The 21,115-nt window shown below is 50.1% G+C and overlaps 1 protein-coding gene across 1 annotated transcript in view; it reads left to right on the forward strand.

Annotated features, from left to right (window-relative positions):
- The window catches only part of STK24 (serine/threonine kinase 24), a 99,862-nt gene that overhangs the window by 24,096 nt on the left and 54,651 nt on the right, over window positions 1-21,115 (forward strand). The window lies entirely within an intron of this gene.

Raw genomic sequence — 21,115 nt, forward strand, 5'->3', positions numbered from 1 at the left:
GTGCCAGGTGCTAAGCGGGATTTGCCTATTGGAGGGGAGAGTTGGGGCCTCTTCCAGTTGAGTTCTCAAGGAAGAGGGAGAGATTGGCGACCTATTTACATGTGCTTCATCACCGTGAGGGTTAGCAGCAGACTGCTCTGTAGGGATTATAGCTGCAGCAAGTATTTGAGTGGGTGGGTGACTGGGGTGGGATGTTAGGGCATAGAAAAGTACCTTGGAGTTGTGCCCCTTTTCCCTTGGTTGGGTTGGTGAGGGATTGCTAATAAGATCAAGGTCACTTGACTGAATGCTATACAAAGTTGATGGTGAATGCACCCGGGGACTTGAAGAGAAGCGGTGATTCACAGTTACAGATTTTACCTCCTAATCTTAACCACTCCTCCCTGTGTCATGCTATTGTGTGAGTCACAGACAAGGGGTGTCTTAGTGCACAGACTAGAAAAACGATTCACAGCAAACAACTTGTTTACTTTTTACTTATTATTTTTTTATGGTGCTAGGGATTGAATCCAGGGCCTTGCATATGCCAGGCAACTGCCCTAGCAAAAACACCAGTTTTGGTAGAAAGTTCTGATAATAAAATTCCACCTTAAAACTAGGAGATATGAAAAGAAAGGGAACTGAGGTACTAAGGCGTCAGAGGAGAGAGTGATGAACTCTGAAAGGGCTCAAGTGACAAGCAGGAAGGTTTAGTATCTTCTTTCTGTGTGTAGTTAAGAAAATAAACCTTCTTGGCTCTTCTGAGCCTTTGGTTGGTTCTTGACCCCTTTTTGGGAGAGAGAAATGGGAGTTTGACTTTCTGCAATGGAGGAGACCCTGCCTGCCCCTGGGAGTGGAGATACAGCCTGGCATCATGAAGACAGGTTGGCCTGCCTGTCTTTGGGTGGGCCAGGCAGGAGGTCTGTTGGTAGTGCTGCGCTGGTCACAGATGCCCGGGCTGGCAGGTGGAGTGAGGAAGGCCCGAGCACAGTAGTCTTGTTAAAATGGGGTCACCTTGGGTGGGGATGTGGCTCAAGCAGTAGTGCGCTCGCCTGGCATGTGTGCGGCCCGGGTTCGATCCTCAGCACCACATACCAACAAAGATGTTTCTGCCGAAAACTAAATAAATAAATATTAAAAAAAAAATAAAAATAAAATAAAATGGGGTCACCTTTTGACAATACCATTATAGTTTAAACTTTGTAACTGGCTTGACTTTATTTAAGAAGGAAAATCTAAAACATAAAAAAGGCTTTTAAAATGAATCACTCAAGGGTTATTTGGTTTGTTTATAACTTGGTGGCAGCAAGGAAAGTAGGTCTTGGGAGTTAAGAGGGGAGGGTCTCTTCCCTTGTGGGACAGGCCATTTGAGGTCTCTGGCCTGAGGACCCAGACTTCTGGAGCAGGTTCTCATGCCATGTGCCAGCAGCCAGCCCTTCTCCAGCTGTCTTCTGAACTGTGTGGACAAGGTGGGGCCCCACAGCCTCCTCCTCTTCACCGTAGACTTCCTGCATGCTGTTTCAAGTGCATGATTTCATGCACCAGAAGTCATTTTTGTTCTCTTAGGCTGCTTTGCTGAGACCTAGAGACAAGGTTTCACAAATAGTATTCGATCATGTTACATCTTAAGACATTCCCACGATCTCCCAATTTCTTGAAACTTGCATGCTTCTCAGCTTCAGAAAAAACAATAACTTAAAATAACTTGTTTTTTCTTGAAAATTTCAGGTGGTTTGCCCCTTCTTTTAGTATTTTCATTTTCTCAGTTTTTCTTATGGAGACAGTTGTTTAAAGTAACACAGTAATTGAAGTGTTTGGTATAATGTAATTCAGGATGTTTAATGCTACTTTTAGCTTATTTATTGTCATCCAGATTGATTTAGGGAGTAGATTAGGGTCATCTGTTAACTGGCCTTGAGCAGCCAAAACAGTTTGATCCAAGAATAAATTAAAAATCTTCTTGGAGTCAAGTGTAGCCTTTTTCAGTCTTTCTCTGTGTCTGTGTTCTTTAAAAATGAAGGGTTAGAACTGGACAAGAGAAACAGATGAGCAGAAAACATGGATAACCACTGGTGACGTTTTAGTACATGTCCTTCCACATTTTTTCTGTGACAGTGTTTAAGGAGTGATCCACCTCTCCCCCTCAGCCCAAATCCAATCAGTTCCTGAAACTAGTCCTACATTGTTGTCTACTTTAGGTAGTTTGCAGTGACTGGTCCTGATCACCACCTTACCTGAGTGTCAGCCCTCTGCTCCACAGGGGGGCTTTGGGCTGTGCATTGTGCATCTCCCTTTGCAGGTACCGTGATGGCAGCTGAGGTTCTCTTGCTTCCAGATGTAGAGTCTTTTCTGGACCCAGGGCCTCATGTGCAAGGCATGTGCTCTGTCACGGAGGCGCACCCCCAAACTTCTTTTTGGCTCTCCTGTTTTTTAAGTGACCCTGTTCTTGATGTCATTGGTCTGGGCAGCCTCTCCTTCTCTGCTGTTTTTAATGTGATGTTTATTTTGGTAATGATTTTTATTTTCTTCATCAACTGTGTCAACGCTTTTTTGATATTTTTTAAAAAGACAATCCAGGGCTGGGGATGTGGCTCAAGCGGTAGCGCGCTCGCCTGGCATGCGTGCGGCCCGGGTTCGATCCTCAGCACCACAAACAAAAAATAAATAAAAATAAATATTAAAATATTTTAAAAAATAAATAAAAAATAAATATTAAAAAAATTCTCTGTCTCTCTCAAAGAAAAAAAAAGAAATATTAAAAAAAAAGACAATCCAGATATTCTTGAATTTCTTTGAGAGTTGAAAGTGGTTGAAAATTCCCCTCTTTTGGGAGTTCTGAAATCTTTTCCGGTTGCTTATTTGATTTCTTAGTCTCTGCCCTATCTGCCTGCCTCTCTGGGGACGCTTTCAGCTTCGAGAGGCCTCCAGAGGGGCAGCTCTGTCTGGACTAGGTGTCCTCTCAGGGCTGGTGTAGGGACCTGGGGGTGGGAGCTGCCACAAGGCAGTAGCCTGCCTCAGATCCACTCTGTCCTCGTACCCTGGCAGGCTGTGCTTTCTGCCCTGGGGCCGCGCCTCCACTTGCCCTTGCTGGCACTGATTAGGTGGCCTGGTGAGGCCCTTGCTCTTTTGGTGATGGGTTCAAAGGCTCAGTCGCCTCTGACTCTGGGCCACAGTGCAGAGCTCGCCTCTCTCCAGGAAGCTTCTCCTGGTGAGGGAGGTGCTGCCCTTGTCAGGCCTCCCCGGGCCCTGCAGACAGGAGCTGAGCCTCCAGGGAGGGTCCCTGTCGCCCAAGAATCCTGCCTGCAACCACAGCCTCCATATCCCTAGAAAGGGGTCTTTAGATTCCTCACATGGGTTCTGGAGGGTTTATTCCTTCCCTCGCTCAGGCTGTTGTAGACCTCCCTGGGCTGGACCGTGTCGGTTATCTTGGTCTGGGTTAGAGCTCTTTTCTAATTCTGATAGCCAGCCCCTTCCTCCCCTTTTCATTCTCTTATTAATTTCAGTGTAGATTAGAGGAGAGTCGCATAAATGTGCCCTTCAATCGATGCCTTTTGCTGGAAATCTTTGCCTAGTTCTTTTAAACTTGAGTCCCACCAGCACCGCTGACCCCACATCAGCCTGGTGCGTTCACACTGCTGGGCTGTGTAGCGTGTGCTATTTGTGTTAGCCCTAGTGCCAAGAAGGACCCAGAAGTAAAATCCGGGTTCTTTGTATAGCACGTCGTTTATCTGAGCGGCCCCGGGTGGGGGTGGCGCCTCAGTCCACCAGAGCCTAGAAGTGGATTGGGTGGATGGTTTCAGGAAATGCCAGCCAGGCTGCAGCAATGACGGCAGTGTCCCTAGACCTTGCTTTCTGTGAGTAGCAGGTCAGGAGTGTCACTCACTGCCCATGGCGTCCTGTGCCGCCCGAGCTCTCTGGTCTGACCTGACTGGCCTCGCCCCACAGGTCCCCCAGTGCCTGCGGGAGAACTGCAGAAGCACTGATAAGAGGAGGACTTCAGGGAGGAGCTGCGGGGGCTTGAGGCCCTTTGCCATATATTGAACAGTGATAATATAACTTTTAATTACCTTATTGAGTCAGAGGGTTGTTAAAAAAAACACTAAAGTAGATATCTGGTCAACAGAAAGATGCTTTAGTTACCTTGGAATTTATTTGACAGAAAAAGGTCATTTTTTTTTTTTTCTGTACTGGGGATTGAACTCAGGAGTATTCGACCACTGAGCCACATCCTCAGCCCGATTTTGTATTTTATTAGAGACAAGGTCTCACTGAATTGCTTAGTACCTTGCCATTGTCGAGGCTGGCTTTGAACTTGCGATTCACCTGTCTCAGCCTCTGGAAAAGGTCATGTTTTCATGAAACGAAGACTTGATTCTTTGACAGTTGTGACAAATAGAATTAAGGAGTGCTGCACCTAAGGTCCAGGCATGACCCTGCATCTTGGGCTGTTGGTACCTGAAGGAGTGTCAGCCAACGTGGGCATGTCTCAGGTGGCATGGGAAGGCAGCTGAGAAAAGAAAAAAGTCACGCTGGAACCACTCAGATGCTTCACCACCGCCCGGCAAGGAAGGCAGCATTGAACTTCCACGTGTTTTTGTACAACTTCTGAGTAGTGCTTTGAATTAAATCCAAGAGCAGAAGTTCAGGGGACTTCCCTACCCCTGCTTTGGTAAACAGCTGCATGAAAAGCTGTGGATTTTCCCCTTGGATTTTACCTGAAAGTGACCTTTGTGATTTAAAAGAGCAGGTTGACACTTTTGTACTGATGTCACCAGAGAATGTTTCTTGGGAGCTCAGGTAGATGAACTTTCCTTCTTTATTGGTACTGCATGGGCTTGAACTCCCAGCCCAGGCAGCCTGCCTTCCATTTCTCCAGTTTGTTCTGGGCATCAGTTTGTGTATCCATTTATGTAGCGATCTCTTCCATGCTGGTCTCCAATACCAATCCCTCCTCCATCATTTCTGCAATAGTATTGTGAACCTTGTCTATAGGGAAAATTAAATTCACAGCCATTTTCAAAATGCTGGACTAGTGTTTCCACAAATATTTGAATTGGGTCTAGAATGCTGAGTTTACTTTCAGAAGAATCCACAGAGACAAAGATAATGTCGCCTAATGTCAATGAGTCAGTTTGTCATCAGAGTTGATGGTCCTCCGAGGAAATTGCCAACTTCATTTCTCTCTCTTTTTTTTAATTGGTTGCTCAAAACATCACAATGATCTTGACATATCATATATCATACATTTGATTCAAATGGGGTATGAATTCTTATTATTCCCACGTGTACAGATTGAGGGATCACATTGGTTATACTTCCACGTTTATACATACTGCCATACTGGTGTCTGTTGTATTCTACTGTCCTTCCTATCCCGACGTCATTTCTCCAAGACCTGATGGTTGGCTGGTGTTGGCACCTTGAGCTGGTAGAACCTTAAGGACTGGGCTTCCGGAGGTTGCAAAGATAAGGATCACCCTGATTGTGGTTAGGCCTAGACCTCCAGCAGGGGTGGGTGTGGGCCTGGGCCTAGGCCTGCCCCTGCCACCTCGGCTGTACTTTCCTGCCCTTGTGCCTGCCCGCACATCTGTGTTATGATTTGAGCTGTGCTTTTGGACTCCAGCCTCTCTGTTTCCTCAGCTGGCCCAGTAGAGCCAGGGTTTTGCCTGAGCTGGAGCAGGTATTCACTGAGGTCCCCTGGTGTGCTGTGCAGCGCACCCTGAGACACCTGTGTCTGTGCTTTGTCTTTCTCGGGGGTTGAGGTTTCTAAAATCTGACCTTGGAAGCACAGTTGGGTTACTATGCCTGGATAATCGTGAGAGTTGAGCGTGCCTGCTTCCTGTGGCAGTCCAGCCATGGAGAACGGATTTGCTGCATTATTCACTTGGGTTGCCCTTCAGTGCTCAGTCCTTTTTTGGGAAAGAAACATCTCTCCAGGGCCCTTAGGCAGAGGGGGATTTTATTGGAGGTGGCATCCTTGGCTTTCTGAGGAGGGGCCTGCCCTTGGCTGTGGGTCCTCACCAATGGTAGCTGCAGCTGGGCCTTTTCCCTCACACACCAACTGACTTAGGGGTCTTGGCTGCAGTGACCACAGGCTCTGAGGCTTTGTTATCTATGCCATGATCTCCACAAATATTCTAGTTCTTGGGGACTGTGTGCTGGGATTTTTGAGGTCTTTTTTTTTTCTTTTGGTACCCAGGATTGAACTCAGAGGCACTCGACTACTAACCACTAAACCACATCCCCAGCCCTATTTTATATTTTTTAAATTTAGAGACAAATCTCACTAAGTTGCTTAGCGCCTTGCTTTTGCTGAGGCTGGCTTTGAACTTGTGGTCCTCCTGCCTCAGCCTCCTGAGCTGCTGGGATTACAGGCAGGCGCCACAGTGCACCGGTGATTTTTGAGTTTGCCTCCAAGCTGAGTTGTGGCTGTCCATGGTGACAGTGCTCGAATGAGTGGTAGAAGGCTCCGGAACACATGAAAATAGATGAAGACCCTGCCTGCCAGGGCGGAGTCTGCCTCGCTTTTTGCCTTCCAGGAAGAGGAATTTTACACAGAAAGGTGGCCGGAGGTCAGGAGCTCACAGACCTGGGCATTGCCAGGCTCTGCCTCCTGGTCTTTAAGCCGCTTGTTTCTCCTCTGAGCCACATGAGGTCTGGGGCTTGCGTCCGACCAGCCTTGTGTATGCTGGTTCTCCTTCGAGTGTTGACGAGTGCATGGGAGTGTCTCACTGTGACAGCGCATGGGAGTGTGTCACTGTGACCTGTGGACTTGGGCCCAGAGTCTGTGCTGTGGTGTGTGGCTGTGGTTCCGGCGTGTTCCGTAGGGTTTGTGTGTTGGAAGTTTGGTCCCCAATGTGGCAATATTAGAGAGCGATGGAACCTTCATAAGGTGGGGTTCCGTGGGCACTGGGAGTCTCAACTTTGGAAGAGATTCGGGTAGTTCATTGGGTCCCTGGTTAGTTCTCAGGGAGGGTTGTTAGAAAAGAGCAAGACCCACCTCTCCCTGATACCTCTGGCCTCTTGTCTTGCTTGCGATCTCTTACACACCCTATCACTTCCTTGTGTATCAAGGGGCGTGGCCAACAGTGTCTTCACTAGAATTTAGCTGATCTTAGCACCATGCTCTCAAACCCCCAGAACCGTGAGCTAATAAGTAAGCCTCTTTTCTTTATACGCTACCCATCCTCAGGTATTTTGTTATAACAATGGAAAAAGGGCTCAAACAATTTGTGAGGTTGCTTCTGCTTTAGTTGCCAGCTATAAAATGCAGGGCCAGGAGGAATTTAGCACCAGCCTATATTGTTTGTGTGTATGAGTGTGTGCACGCCCGCGTGCAGGTGCGTGTACATACAAAGGATGAACGTATAGTTTTTATCAGTCCTTTTGCCCTTTACCTAACAGACCAGGGAGATGGCTGGAACAGTGCTTAGTCAATAGTATTTATTTAGGTTTGCACACCTTCCAAAAGAGTGCTTATTTAAGGCCTTAGAGGACTTTAAGGTGACTGACAGACCATTCAACACCAGGGCTGGTGGAATGTGGTGCCAGGAAAATAATAAGTCATAAGAGCTGATTACTGTGCCCAGAGAACAATGCAGCCTTGAGTATGGGCTCTGCCTTCATGCTGGGGTGAGACATAAGAATTTATGAATTTATAATGGCTTGTGTACAAGTCCAAGAGGATCCCAGAGGACAGCGAGTGAAGAGATGGAATAAGAAGCCTGATACCCTGGTTCCACATCATTTTCCCTCCACTGGACAGTGCAGGGGAGGGTGTGTGTGAAAGGACAAGATCTTCTAAGCAGGAACTTCATCAATATTGCTTTGAAAAGCAGGAGCTTAGTTTATCAACTCTTCAACAATAATGAAGTAGTTGAATCTTTAAAAATGTCTTGCTTGCTGTGTTCCACCCTGCCTACAGTTCATGTGGTGGGTCTTGCTTGATCCTCAATGTAACACTGGTGCCTGCAGTTTAGATCCTAAATAAGGCACAGTTCTCATGGCAAAGGGGCCAGGGGCCATAGCTGAGGCTGTTAGCAGACCCTCCTGGACTTGCCTCTGCCACACCCTTGCTCCATGACCTCGCAATCACTAGCCTTGGCAAACACTAGCCTTGCGTTGGGATTTCCTTATCTTTGAAGAGGTAGGGACTACATAGTTTAATTCTCTAGGGGATATCTGGTATATTACTAAATTGTCTATTTCTAAGCAAAAACAAACAAACAAACAAAAAAACCCACCAAAAAACCCCCAAATCTCTCCAGAAAGAGATTTAAAATGAGATGGTAATTTTCCTGAATCCCCCCTCCTCCTTTCTGGACCTAATACTGACATCATGGTCTTTCCTTTCTACTTATGCCCCCAAGAGTTTTCATAATAGTGCCAATAAGAAGACATAAGGGTAATATTTTTTCTTTTTAAACTTGGACCAGAGGCAAGCATGTCTCGACACAAATTGGTCTGGATGCATTTTGTGCGCTGGGTCCTGTTTTTGATCAGTTTGAAGCTCTGCAGATGTTTGCTTGGTGGCCTACGCTGGTGACTGGTTGGGGGTTGGCTAGTGGCAGAGCAGACAGGAAGGGAAGCTTAGGTAAATCATGGTGCTGTGCAGCAAGACGGGGCCCCGCCTTAGGAAGGTTCCATCGGTCCTTAATACTGCCACACAGAGGACCAAACTTCCAACACACTTTTTCCTTTTCTCAAAAAATTAATGCACTGGACGGTTCAGCTCCTGCTGTATACCAGGTGTTGTCCCAGATGATGGGGAAAGAGCTGAACATGTCTTCACCCTGCAGGTCTTGCAGTCATTGGCAGAGACAGATGTATAAAAACATGGAATATCTCACTTTTCTTTTATACAGCTCTACATGTAGCTTTGTTTTCTGGAGTGCTGGGGGTTCCTCACACATTCTAGGCAGGTGCTCTACCACTGAGACAGAGTCTTACTAGGTTGCTGAGGCTGGCCTCAAAACTTGCGATCCTCCTGCTTTAGCTTCCTGAGTTCCTAGGATGACAGGTGTGCCAGCACTCCTGGCTGAGATACATTTTATGTATCATAGAAGTCCCTTATTTAGGCACACAGTTACACCACTCAATGAAGTTCTAAAAATCTCCCCAGTAAGATCTCTCGTGATGCTTGTTTACAGTTACTCTGTTCCACCACCCTGTCAAGGTAACTGCTGGTCTACTCTGTATCTCTGTAACCCTGCTCTTTCTGGCTATTGCTTGTAAATTGAATCATATAGAATATGGCCTGGCTCCTTTCACATAGCTCGGTGTTCTTGAGGTGACACAGCAGATGTCCGTCATTCCTTCCCTTTGTTGTGAGTAGATGGATGGTGCACCACACTGTCCACTCGTCATTTCCCCTGTTGGTTGCTGTAATAATGCGGTTGTGAATTTTGTGCCTACATATATCTTGTGTGGATGTATGTTTTCAGTTCTCTTAGAAGTGAAATTGCTGGGTGTCATGGTAGTTTCATGTTTAACCTTTTGAGAAGCAACTTTCTGAAGTTGCGACATCATTTTGTATCTCTGTAGCAATGTTATGATGTTTTTCTGGGATTTTTATGTAGTACAGGAAATGTCACCTTGGAGCTGATGTTGAGCTCCTAACAAGGACAGAGGACCCTCTGTAGTTTTCTCTGCTGTGCTCTGTGAGGCTTACCTGGGGAGGGGGTGTTTCACGGACGGAGCTGTGCGGAGGTTGCCCGGCCTTCTCGTAGAATGGCAAAGTCAGGCTCAAACTGGAGATGGGAACTGTGGGCCAGTGTGGCTTCACAGCCGGTGAAGTCTGCGCTGGGGGATGAGCTGGCTGAGCGTCAGCAGGAGAGCAGTGACAGTGCCAGGTAACCCAAACAGCACAGCACCCCGTCAGCTCTGAGGAAGCCGCTCCTATCACCCCATTTACCGAAGAGGAAACCTAGCTGCCCTGTCTGCAGAAATCAGTGTCCTTGACCCATAGCCTGTTTCTTTGGAGGTAGTTCTGCAGGGGTCATGGTGAAGCAGAGCGGACAGACCTTAAGCTTGGCTTAAGGGCTAAAGAGCTGATTGTCCTCACTCTTGCTGTGTCCCTGAGGAGGGGGCTGACTTCAAGCCATCCTCTCATCCGCACAGGTAGCTGCCTCTGAGGCTCGGGAGGGGTGGTGATGAGGAGAGCCGTGTGCAGAGAACTCTCTGGAGGCTGCTGCGGGTGCCCACGGGGCCCTGTTTCTTTCCCCCTTTCCTGGTGGGCAGCTGGAGGACAGGCCAGGGAGCATGGTGGTGCCGTGGGAGGAGAGGGCGTGTTCCCAGTGCTGCTGGAGCGATGCATGAGAAATGCTGGCGAGGTCGCCGGGGCCCTGGCACCGACACTGGGTTCCTTCAGTGGAATCACCAGCTTGGTGGGCAAAGGACCAAGTGCTTCGTAGCAGCCATCTGACAGTCTAGTGCTGGGCTTGGCAGACTACCACTGCCCTGAGCCAGCTGCGTCAGCTCGTGAGCTAGGAGTGGTTCTTACCTTTTAAAAAGATTGTTACAGAGAGAGAAGAATGTGCAACAGAGGTATTTGTCCCAGGTCCCCTGAGGTGTGTGTGTGTGCAGTGTGCACGCTGCACTTCCAGCATATCACCTGCAGAACTCTTGGTCATCCAGGGTTTGTGTGGGGCAGGGGACTTGGCTCGGAGTCCGAGGATTTCTGAGGGTTTAGGATTTGGCCAACATGGAGTACTTCTTGATGGCTCCCGTTCTCTCCTGCTTTTGTTGCCCCGCCGGAGGCTGTAGGAGAATGTTCAATGGAACACTTTTTGTGTGTGTGTGGGGGGGTGATGGTCAGGTTACGTGTATTCCTGTTGTCACAAATCATCCTTGTTTCTGACCTTAGCATTGCTATGCCAGCCCTTTCCCCGTAATACCTCTAAAACAGAAAGGATTTTCAGGTAAAGGAAATGCTCTTAGTGGTTGAAATCTGCATATACTCATACCATTTGGACTGATGTCTAGAAGAGTCACTTTCCTGATACCGCTGTTACACGAGCTTTTATAAGATGCATATGGGAAGGCAGGTTTGCCTTGAGGAGTTAGGTGGCCTTGGTTCCAGGTGACAGTGTTCTAGTGTGACAGCCAGGGTGAGCTTGGCCAGGCGTTGCCTTCACGAGGAGGCGCCTTGGAAGTGGGAGCCGGGCTGCTGGCGCCTGCGTGCCTGGCAGGGTCAGAATGTTTTCCGTGGCTTTGTTCTTAGCAGGTTGGTTTTAATAGCAGAGGTGCGGGGGTTTATTTCCCAGTGAACCCCCTAGTTTATTTGGAAGGGATCACGTTTTTCGTGCTTACCTGACAGAACTGCCCTCATTTTGTGTCCAGGCCTACTTGGCATGGCTACCCTGGGCCTCCTTCAGCCTTTCGGGGAGGCCTTCTGTTGAAGGAAAGGGGACTGGACACCACTGGGAGGGCCTGGGAAGGGGCTGAGGTTCCTCGCTGGGGGGCTTCGGGGTGGTGGAGTCCTAGGCTGCAACTTGCTCTGAGCTTTGCGACTAGGGGCAAGTCGAGCTGAGGATCTGCAGTTCTGCACTTCCGCTCGCCCCTGTGCCCGGCCTCAGCTGCTCCACTCCCCCGGGCCACCCTCAAGTGTGACGATGGCGTCCTCACTGCAGGTTCATGTGGTCAAGCTGGGTACAGGCGAGATGCCCTGTGGAGCACCTGGGAGCATTTGGCACAGGCAGGCTGTCATCGTCCTCCCTGCGAGGAAGGGACCCCAAGCAGATGTGTGCTGCCGCTCTCACAGAGCTGGACCACAGCCCGAGGAGGTAACTGAGCAGGTGGTGGGAATGTGTCACGCACTGGGGCCAGCACAGCACCTTCACCCCGTGAGGAGGTACTTTCTCCTCATCTTTAATGTTTTAAAGATTGGTTTGCATATTACTTTTTATTAGTGAGACCAGTTTCTGCCATTTAAAGATAGTAGGTGCTGCCACCAAGATCCCCGAAGTTGAGGATCGGGTGTTAGGAGACGTTCTGGTGGTTTGGATATGAGGCCGACACATGGAGAGTCACAGTGCCCCCGTTTATTTCCTCCTCTCTTTTCCTTTCCCTTCTCCCCTCCCCTCCCCTCCCCTCCCCACCACAGAGCAGGTTTTCTTCTGGATCATGTGATCATTAGGGTTGGAGTGACATGTGTACTCCCGGGAATGTGTTTACTAGAGCACTGGGGGGGGGGGGGCACCTGTGATACCTTCAGAGAGCCCAGGGAGGCCGACCGACCGCTGTTACAAAGGAAAGGACATTCCCTGTGGGTGGACCTGTGGTGCTTACTTGCAGTGACCACTGAAGTTCTCTGTGACCCAGAGGGAAGTTTCTGTATAAACCTGCAGTTTAGGCCTCAAATTTAAAAATTGGTATTTCATCACAGACAAGTGATAAATGAAGAAAAGGCCCTGTCCTGAGAGAGCACTCAGAAATGACAGTGGCTTTCCTTTTGCTTCATGCTGCCCGGCCACATTAGCAAAGAAAGTCTTTTTTTTTTTTTTTTTTTGAGAGTATTTAAAGACTGGAAAAATTTGTCAATTCTTGAGCTTGTTGGAGCCATTTACTAAAGATATTTATTTGGTAAAAAAGGTTTGTACTTTGGAGATGCTAATTAACCACTAGTTCATCCTCCTCCTCTTTGGGGCCAGAGGTGAGGCTGGGTAGTATGGGGCAGGGTGTGGGTGAAGGAGAGGGAAATGCCGAAGGGGAGCTGCAGACCCCTCACCATGGGCCTCTTCCTAGGGCAGCCTGAGCCACGATGGAAGTTTCCAGCTGTCACTGCTGGCATGGGAGCCTGGGTGGCGGTGGCGCTGTCTCCTGGACCCCACCCCGGGCAGCCTTGAGGCTGCTGTGTGCTGGGTCTCCGGGGAGCTTTGGCTAATACGGATGCTGGGATCTCCTCCCCAGAGGTTGTGATGGCACTGGTTCCAGGCTGGCATGCTGGTGTGTTTAAAGGCCCCCTTGTGCAGCCCTGGTGGAGAACCCCTGCCCAGCAGGGCCCCGGGGACAGGATTTTTGCCTGGAAAACGTCCTGTAAAAGGACATTTGGCTTTTATTTATAGTTTTTTTTTTTTTGCTTTATCTTATAAACTTTATGTTGGCCATATACGTACATATTCCTAAATGTTCAAATATTTTATGAAAAAGGACAGATTCTTTTTCAGACTGGGGAGACTGTATGTAAGACCCTGATAGTGATCTTTAAAGTTAGGATGAGCGACCTTTATGGGTGAATAGGCTTGACTTGGACAAATTACCCAGTGCTACTTTGAGTACAGAATACCTCTTGAAGTCTAATGGCCTGATTAATCTGATGAGATGGATTTTCAGGGTATTTATTTGCTTGCAATTAGCTTGAAGATCTCTTATGGGAAGGATAATTTGTATTAAAAAATGGGAAATTGGCACAGTTCCGCCATACCTAAGACTACAGCAGTTTTGATCTCTCGGGGCCATCTTGCACTGTGGTGTGCGTGCCGCATTCTCAGTCGGTGTGTGCTTTGGCCAGTGTTAGTGATTTCTAAAAATGTCCCAGCGTGGAGTGCTGCTGTGAGGATGAGCTCACTCGTTCCTCGAGTGGCTTGCTGGAAGTGCACCCCTGTCCTGAGGGGCTGGGTGGCACTGGCCACGGTGCCTTGGCCACAGGTTTGCTGGAGGCCCTACTTTTCCCTTCTTACCAAGGCCGGGTTGCCCCCCGTTAAACCTGTGCAGTGGATGCAGAGCTGTCAGGTGTCCTTGTTCCGTCTTAGGACATCTTGACAGTAGCTCAAGGTCGTGCAGCTGCATGTCCCAGCAGGAGGCAGTCCAGGCTCTTGCTCACTTCTGTGCGCTATTTTTCTTGCTCTCAGGACTTGGAGACTGATCCGCAGGCTCAAGCTTGGAGTCCCCTGGCGGTGGTTCCAGAACGGCTTTGTGCCGGGACAAATCACGTGACAGTGGTAAACTGAAAAATAAAATAAAAAAAAATATGCCTTGTCCTGAGAGAGCACTCAGAAATGATAGTGGCTTTCTTTCTGCTTCTCTGCCCCGGCCGCGTCCCTGCTGTTACTGCTGCTGCAGGGATCGTGATGGACAAGGGCCAGCTGTTAAAACACACCAGCTTAGGCAGAGTTTCTTGGTTTTTATGGATAAAACAGGAGAAAAGCTTAGCTTCACTCCCCTGAGTGGGCTGGTGTGGTCTGACTGCAGTGGGTAGCCGGGCCAGACATGGTCAGAAGAAAACGCGGTAGCTCTTCAGGTTTAACACCACCAAATACTTAAGACATCACAGAACTACTGTCATGAGTTCTCTCAAGAGATTCTGGGGTATAATAAACGCTGTGGAAACCTGGACTCCAGAGGACAGAGCCCTGTATGTGCCTGGACCCTTGGAGGGGCAGAGGACACACCGCTTGTTGGGGATGCAAACCAAGTCAAGATGGCGCCTGCAGTTTGCCAGGAGGAGTGGTTTGTGAGGCCATGCCATGGAGCCATTAAGATGGTGAGGATTCCTTATTGGCTGACTGCTGTATCTGGATGGTGTTAATTGAGTCAAGCTGTGTGTGATCAGTTAGGTATATGTACCTCTGCTGTCTGGCAGAGAAGCAGCTCCTGCTGTCTCGGGTGCCCGCTACTTTGAGTTCTCGCTCAGTCCCTGCTGAGTTCACTCGCAATAAAGTAGTTCCCGCTTCAACCTTCAAGTTGCTTGTCACCTCCGGGTTATTTGCCCAGCTGGACTGCGGCAACCGCTCACTGGGTTACTCCTGAAGCCAGCAGGTTCCTGCCGCCTGGTTTGACACAGCTGAGCTGTTTTTGCTTTCCCATGAGGTTGGGCCCCTTGAGAGGACCAGGCTTCACTCCTGGGAGGTGACAGGGAACACTAGTCTTCTGGCTTCTACGGAGAGTGCAGGCCAAGTGTGGGGTGGAGAGGTCCTCTCAGGAGGCCCTTCTTGTTGGTTGCAGTTTCGTCAACTGCCAAGGTAGACCTACAGATACCCCTTGAGTTGTGCTGGGGCCATGTCCCAGGAAACCCATGGTAATTGAGAATGCATGTAAGCCACCTGCCTGCCGTGCACCGCAGTGGAGCAGCAGGGTCCCCATACTGTGTCAGTTCTCCCCCCTCGTGTTCATGGGGCCGACTGGGTGCCGGGCTCCCTGTGTCTCTCAGCATCATTAGAAGAGCCTCCCACCTGTCACTAGCCTGGGGAGAGATGCAGATTTGAAATTCCAAGTGTGGTTTTTGGTTTCTACCGAGTTTGTATGACTTTTTTTTTTTTTTTTTTTAAGAGAGAGAATGAATTTTTTAATATTGATTTTTTTTTTTTTTTTTTTTTTTTTTTTTAGTTCTCGGCACAACATCTTTATTTGTATGTGGTGCTGAGGATCGAACCCGGGCCACACGCATGCCAGGCGAGCGCGCTACCGCTTGAGCCACATCCCCAGCCCTTGTATTACTTTTGAATCACCCCAAAGTAGGAAAACCCCTGTTTAATCATCAGAAGTCGGGCTCTCTGCACCAGTGAAGGTGGAAGCAGGCGGATCCCAGGTTGGTTTCACTCTGGTGGGTGAAGGTAGCCAGGGGTCTGTACTGGGTCCTAAAACTGGAAAGTTGTGGGCTGACCATGTAACTAGGGCTGCAGCCTGGTCCAGACGGTTCTCTGGGGCCAGTCCGTCAGTTCACAGCTGCTGTTGGGACTTGACTTTGCCTTGCACCCTTGCCTGCTTTTTGCCGTAGAGTCTGATCTGGAAAAGCCAGGATGGTAGGAGAGGGAGCAAGGCTGTGTCCGCGGCCACCACTGTGCACTAAGTCCTGCTCTGGGAACACAGGGATTCCTGCTGGCACCAAGTGGGCTCTATCCTTCCTTTGAACCTCCTCCGCTCTCAGGGTGGGTGGACCTGACCTGCTGTGTGGCTGGAGAGTGCCTGCCGGCAGCGCCCTTTCTTGGTGAGAGTCCTCTTCATCCAGAGTCCAGATATGCCTATGTCTGCCTCTTCCTCAGGAAAGGTTTCCTGCTAGGTTTGCTTGTGGTGCCTATGCCCTTCCTCAAGGGTCAGGGACGTACGTAGACTTCAGCTTAGGTGGGGAAGGGTCTGCTCAGAGGACTCGGTTGCCTGTGTTTGCTTGTCCTGTGGAGTGTCTGACTTTCCCAGCACAGTCTCTGTGCAGCCTGTGCAGCCTCCACACAACTTCGCCACTGAGTGTGAACTTCATCATCCCATCTCCTCTTGCTTCTGGGCTGTTTTTGGTACAGGGGATTGAACCCAGGGGTGCTTGACCACTGAGCCACATCCCTAGCCCTTTTAATGTTCTATTTGGAGATAGGGTCTTGCTAAGGTGCTGAGGCTGCCCTTGAACTTGGGATCCTCCTGCCTCAGCCTCCCGAGTTGCTGTATCACAGGCATGTACCACCATGTCCTGCGCCTCTGGGCTTTCTGGATGGAGTTGGGGAGGGAGAGAGGCAGTAGACTTTGGTTGGAGATGCTAAAGGTGGTAAACTGGGAAGCATTGAAATGATGAGAGGAGAGCATGATAATACAAATGGGGCTGAATAGGTTTTCAAATAGGTCAGGATTTTCATCTGTCTATCTATCTGTCTATCTTTTCTTTGCAAGTTTTGTTTTCTCCCAGGCTTTTTTCTATGAGCAGATGCTTTGCCCTTTGTCAGTCTATATGTGGTTTTGTGTGTGTACCTGACTTTTCTCTGAAAGCTTAACATGCCACAGGCATTTCCCCCTGCGATTCAAATACTGCACAGCCAGCGTAATAGTAGGGAATTTGCTGAGTGCTTACTTGTTCTCCAGGCTTTGGGCCAAGAACTTTCCATGAACTATCTCATTGAATCCTCATGATCAAGCTAAGAGGATGTCCTTCTTCTGCCCTGTGATATGGATGAGAAAGCTGAGCAGAAAAGACACTGAGTATCTTGCCCTTGGTTACAGAGCAGGCAGAGGGGTGGAGGAGGGCTTTAAACCCAGCCAGGAGGTTTCCGCCCCCCTGGTGGGGCTCTCACTTGGGTCCATGTCTTTATAAAGGTTGTTTACAGGCTGGAATCCAATATTCCATTGTTCATGTACATTAGATGTTGCGTAATTGGGTGGCTTTACTTTCATTCTGTTTTGCATTTTAAGAAACTCGGGTTGTGTGCGTCTGCTGGTGTGGGTGACTGGAAACGTGGGCCGAGGACGGGTGGTTTCCTAGGTTGGCTGATCTACATCTGGACACATGCAGAGTAGCGACAGAGTACCAGGCTTGGGGTCCGCTGCCGAGGGGCTTGTTTTCATTCCATGTTTGCCAAGGCAGCGAGTCGCTCTCACTGACCCCTCTAGGACTACTTGCCCCCTCCTCTCACTGCTGTGTGTGTAATCAGAGTCACCAAAGAAGAGGTGGTCCCTTAAGTCTAGGAGAAGCAGCTCTGTAGAAGTTGCTGGGTACTTTTCATCGATGTCCTTGAGGATTGATTGCCATTTTGTCTAGATGGAGGTGTGTTACTTCACAACGGGTGGTCAGCCGTTAGGGATAACTGAGAAATAGAGGGCTCCTGTGTGTGTGCACACAGCAGGTTTAAGGTTTAAAAAGATGCATATTTACAGGCAACGTAAATTTTACATGGGAATTTGGTCTTTTCATATTTTTCTTCTTAGCATCTGAACTGAATTTAGAGGGGCTTTCCCTCTTAGGGGTCCTTAATAGTGACCAGGCCTTGTTTGAGAGCTCATGGCCACTCTCTCCAGGGTTGGGTGGTTCTGTGCTCAGGCAGAGGGCCTTGATCTGGTGCTGGTGACCCGCCCTCACCCTGATGTGGAGAGGTGACTGTAGTCTTGCTGGTTTTCCATCGATGTGGGTGACCAGGCGATCCCAGGCTTGTTTCTCGCTGGCCACCTGGAACAGCGTTGTACCGTCCTACAGTGAGGAGCTTGTAGGCTGCTGACTCTTGGGCCCTTGGGCCTGGCCCTTCAGGTGCTCGTGATCCTTGGCCAGGTGTGTGTTTCCATAGGTGACCTGAGGAAAGGTGAGGGCCTTCTCAGAGCCCAGCCCTGTGCCTGGGCCTTTTGAGCTGGGTGTGCCTCTTCTCTGTGCTTTGGTCAGTTATTAAAGTCCTGACCTCAACATAGTTCAGTAAGTGCCTTGGTTTTCCTAAATCTTTAATTAAAGATTGGCAAGAGTACATTTGAATATGAGGAAGGTAGAGAATTTAGCTGACTGAAATAAAGAGACAGATGGCCTGGTTTTGTCATGAGGAGGAGGGTGGGGAAGGAGGTAAGAACACAAAGCAGGAGAGGTGGGTCCTTTCCAGGGTTCCCTCCTGGCCTGGCAACCCCCAGGCAGGAAGTGGGGCTGGCTCTTTAAAGGGCAGCGAAGGTTCTTGTGACTAGAGAAAGGATGAGTGTCGCCATCAGTTTTCTCTTGCCGTACGGGATGCCACACACTGGGTCGGTAGTGGACATTTCTCAGTCCTGGATCTGGGAAGTCCAAGAGCTTGGCCTTGGCCTCTGTGAGGGTCCCTCGTGTTGGGGGCAGGCGGGCCTTGGTCCTCGCGGCCTCTGGTCGGTGGGGACAGCATTCTTTTTGTTATGGTCTCTTTCTCTCAGACTCGTCCTTAGAGGAGGCGAGGAAGGCCTACAGCTGTGGGCGGTACGTGGGGTCACAGGGCTCCTCCATGCCCTCCTTCGCCTCCGGCAGCCCCTCCTGGCTTCTCTTGAGGGGTGCCCCCTGGTGCAGCAGTGGGGTGCTGTGTACCCCGTCTTGTTCTAGGAGAGGTGAGATCTGGAGGGGGTTGGGGGTAGGAGGTGGGGGGCACCTTATCTGAAGCCGTGACCAGTGCTCAGGGCAGCGTTAACCCTCCTGAAAAGGAAGTTCCCAAGGTGGCTGGCCGGATGGCATTTCTTCTGCCAAGGAGATGTCTATTGCAGCAGAATCTCAAGGAAGGTTCCTTTTTGAACAGGCCTTCCTCCTGGTGCGAGCGTGTGTGAGGGTTAGTGTTTCTTGGCATTGCTCGGGTTCTTATCCTTTGGCTGGGTCTTACTCTCTGGGGTTCTTATCCTGTGGCTGGGGTTGCCTGTGGAGCAGCATGGCTGGGTGTCTCTCTCCATTGGACAGGAACAGGCCTCTCTGCATGTTGACAGGGTGTTCTGAGAGGGCCTCTTCGGACTTCACCTTGGAAACAGTACAATGTCATAGGAAATCATGAGGCCAGCCCAGGTCCTGGGATGGGAAACACTCTGTTCCCACAGGGAGCAACAAAGTAGCATAGGGTGACTGACCACAGGGGACGGTTACCTGTTGGCACCATTAGGGTAGCAGTCTGCTGCTTGCCTTCTGCTTCTCTCAGGCTGCAAGGCTTGCTCTCCCCTGCCATTTCCTCCTCCGTCCCACACAGCAGCAGGCTCAGGTGGGGTGGGGCAGCTAGTGAAGAGCCATCATCTCAGCTGTCATGAGCGAGAGAGATGAGGGTCTGCAAACAGGGCAGGAGCTGGAGCCTGTGCCGGAAATGGTCATGGTTCCCATGGCTCCGAAGGGGAGGCAGGACTGGCAGTGCTGGCTACACCTGGCTTCTGGCGTCCCTCTGTCTCTCGTTGAGGAACAGACCAACCCACACCTGGTGACTTCTTGTTTCTCCTGATTCTGTGGGTCGCTGGGCAGTCCTGGCCTTTCCTGGGTGCTCTGCTGTCAGCTGGTGGCCCTGTTGAGGCTGGATGGCCTAGGGGGGCCTTCTGCAGGAGCTGGGGCCTCAATGGAGTCTAGGGAGTGACCGATTGGTCTCCCCACTGGCTGGGAGGTGTGCCAGTCACCTCACAGGCAGGATGGGATTCCTTGGGAATTGGAAGGGTTTGGGGGGATTCCTCCACTTCCCCTGCCCCTCTCTTTTTCTTGGTTTGAGGGTGGGGCAGCAGGAGAGGAACTGACCTAAAACATACTGTGGCAGTCACCTGTGTGCCCGCCTTGCTTCTCCCCAGTTCTGAGTGTTGGTTCTGCGTGTGTGGTCCCAGACCAGCAGCAGCAGCAGTGTCACCTGGGAACTCTAAGTTCCAGATTGACTTAATGGGAAATTCAGCCTGTGGCTCAACCACCTTCTCAGTGAGTCTGACACGCTGAAGTGTGAGGACCTGCTCTTAGGAATGAGGGTGGTGGCTGGCTGCCTTCTGACTTAGGGCCTCGGGCCCTTGTCACCTCTCTGTTGTCAGAAGAAATGCTGTCCCCCAGCCTCCCTTCAGGCCCTCCGTCTCTCTGAGTTAGAGTCTTCTTTGTGATGTCTGACCTAGGTCCTGTTTGTGTCTGTGTATGTCTGCACAAAATCCACATTTAAAAAGTAACTTTACCACTCAGGGTCATCGAGCATCAGTGTCCTGCTGCTCCTGGTTCCCAGGCTCCTGGTTTTAGAGGTAAAACATGGCCCCAGACACCCCCAGTGCAGTCTAGCAGTGGAGGAATACAGGGTGACGTCCAGTTGAGCAGGGGAGGTGACAGATTCCGACAGTAAGTGCTGGGCTTGAGATGTCTGGGCAGGAAGATGATACCTCGTAAGCCATGGGTACTAAGGCTCAGGCTCTGAAGGCCGGGCAGGAGCTGGTGCAGAGAAACCTGTCCTGGGCACAGGAAGTTAGTGCCGGGTTTCCCTGAATCTTTTAGAGTGCTCTCCAGGTGGATTTTGTGCATCCCCACCCCACAGCCTTGTGAATAACAGGTGTCCCAGACGGTTTTGATCAGCCAGATTTGGAAACACTGACCCAAACCCTGACCCTCTTGGTTTGCTCCAGGAACAGGAGCAGAACACAAACAGGAGGCCTGGGGTGGAGCTGGGTCTGTCCTGAGTTAGGCTGGCCTAGACGGGTCGGTATGTAAAGATCTTCTGGAACCCGGAGGTAGGGTCGGGGTAGGAGGATCGGAAGGAGAGCTGAGAGCAGGGTTCTAGATGCCAAGGGACTGGAAAGTTACAAGGAGGAGGAGTAGTTGGCGGGCTCAAGTGCAGGGCACTGCGTCACTGGTGACCAGAGGCAGCTGAGCCAGGCTGCGGTGGGGTTGGGGGGGCAGGTGTGGATGCCTGTCAGGACCTTCTGAGAAGGAGCTGTGTGAAGGTGGAGGCTGCCGGGTGCTCTTGTTTGGAAATGGGAGAAGCCTGAGCGTGCTGCCCTGGGCGGGGAGCCAGTGGAGGTGGGT

This window comes from Spermophilus citellus (assembly GCF_964194105.1).
Source record: "Spermophilus citellus genome assembly, chromosome: 1".
NCBI classification, from domain to species: domain Eukaryota; kingdom Metazoa; phylum Chordata; class Mammalia; order Rodentia; family Sciuridae; genus Spermophilus; species Spermophilus citellus.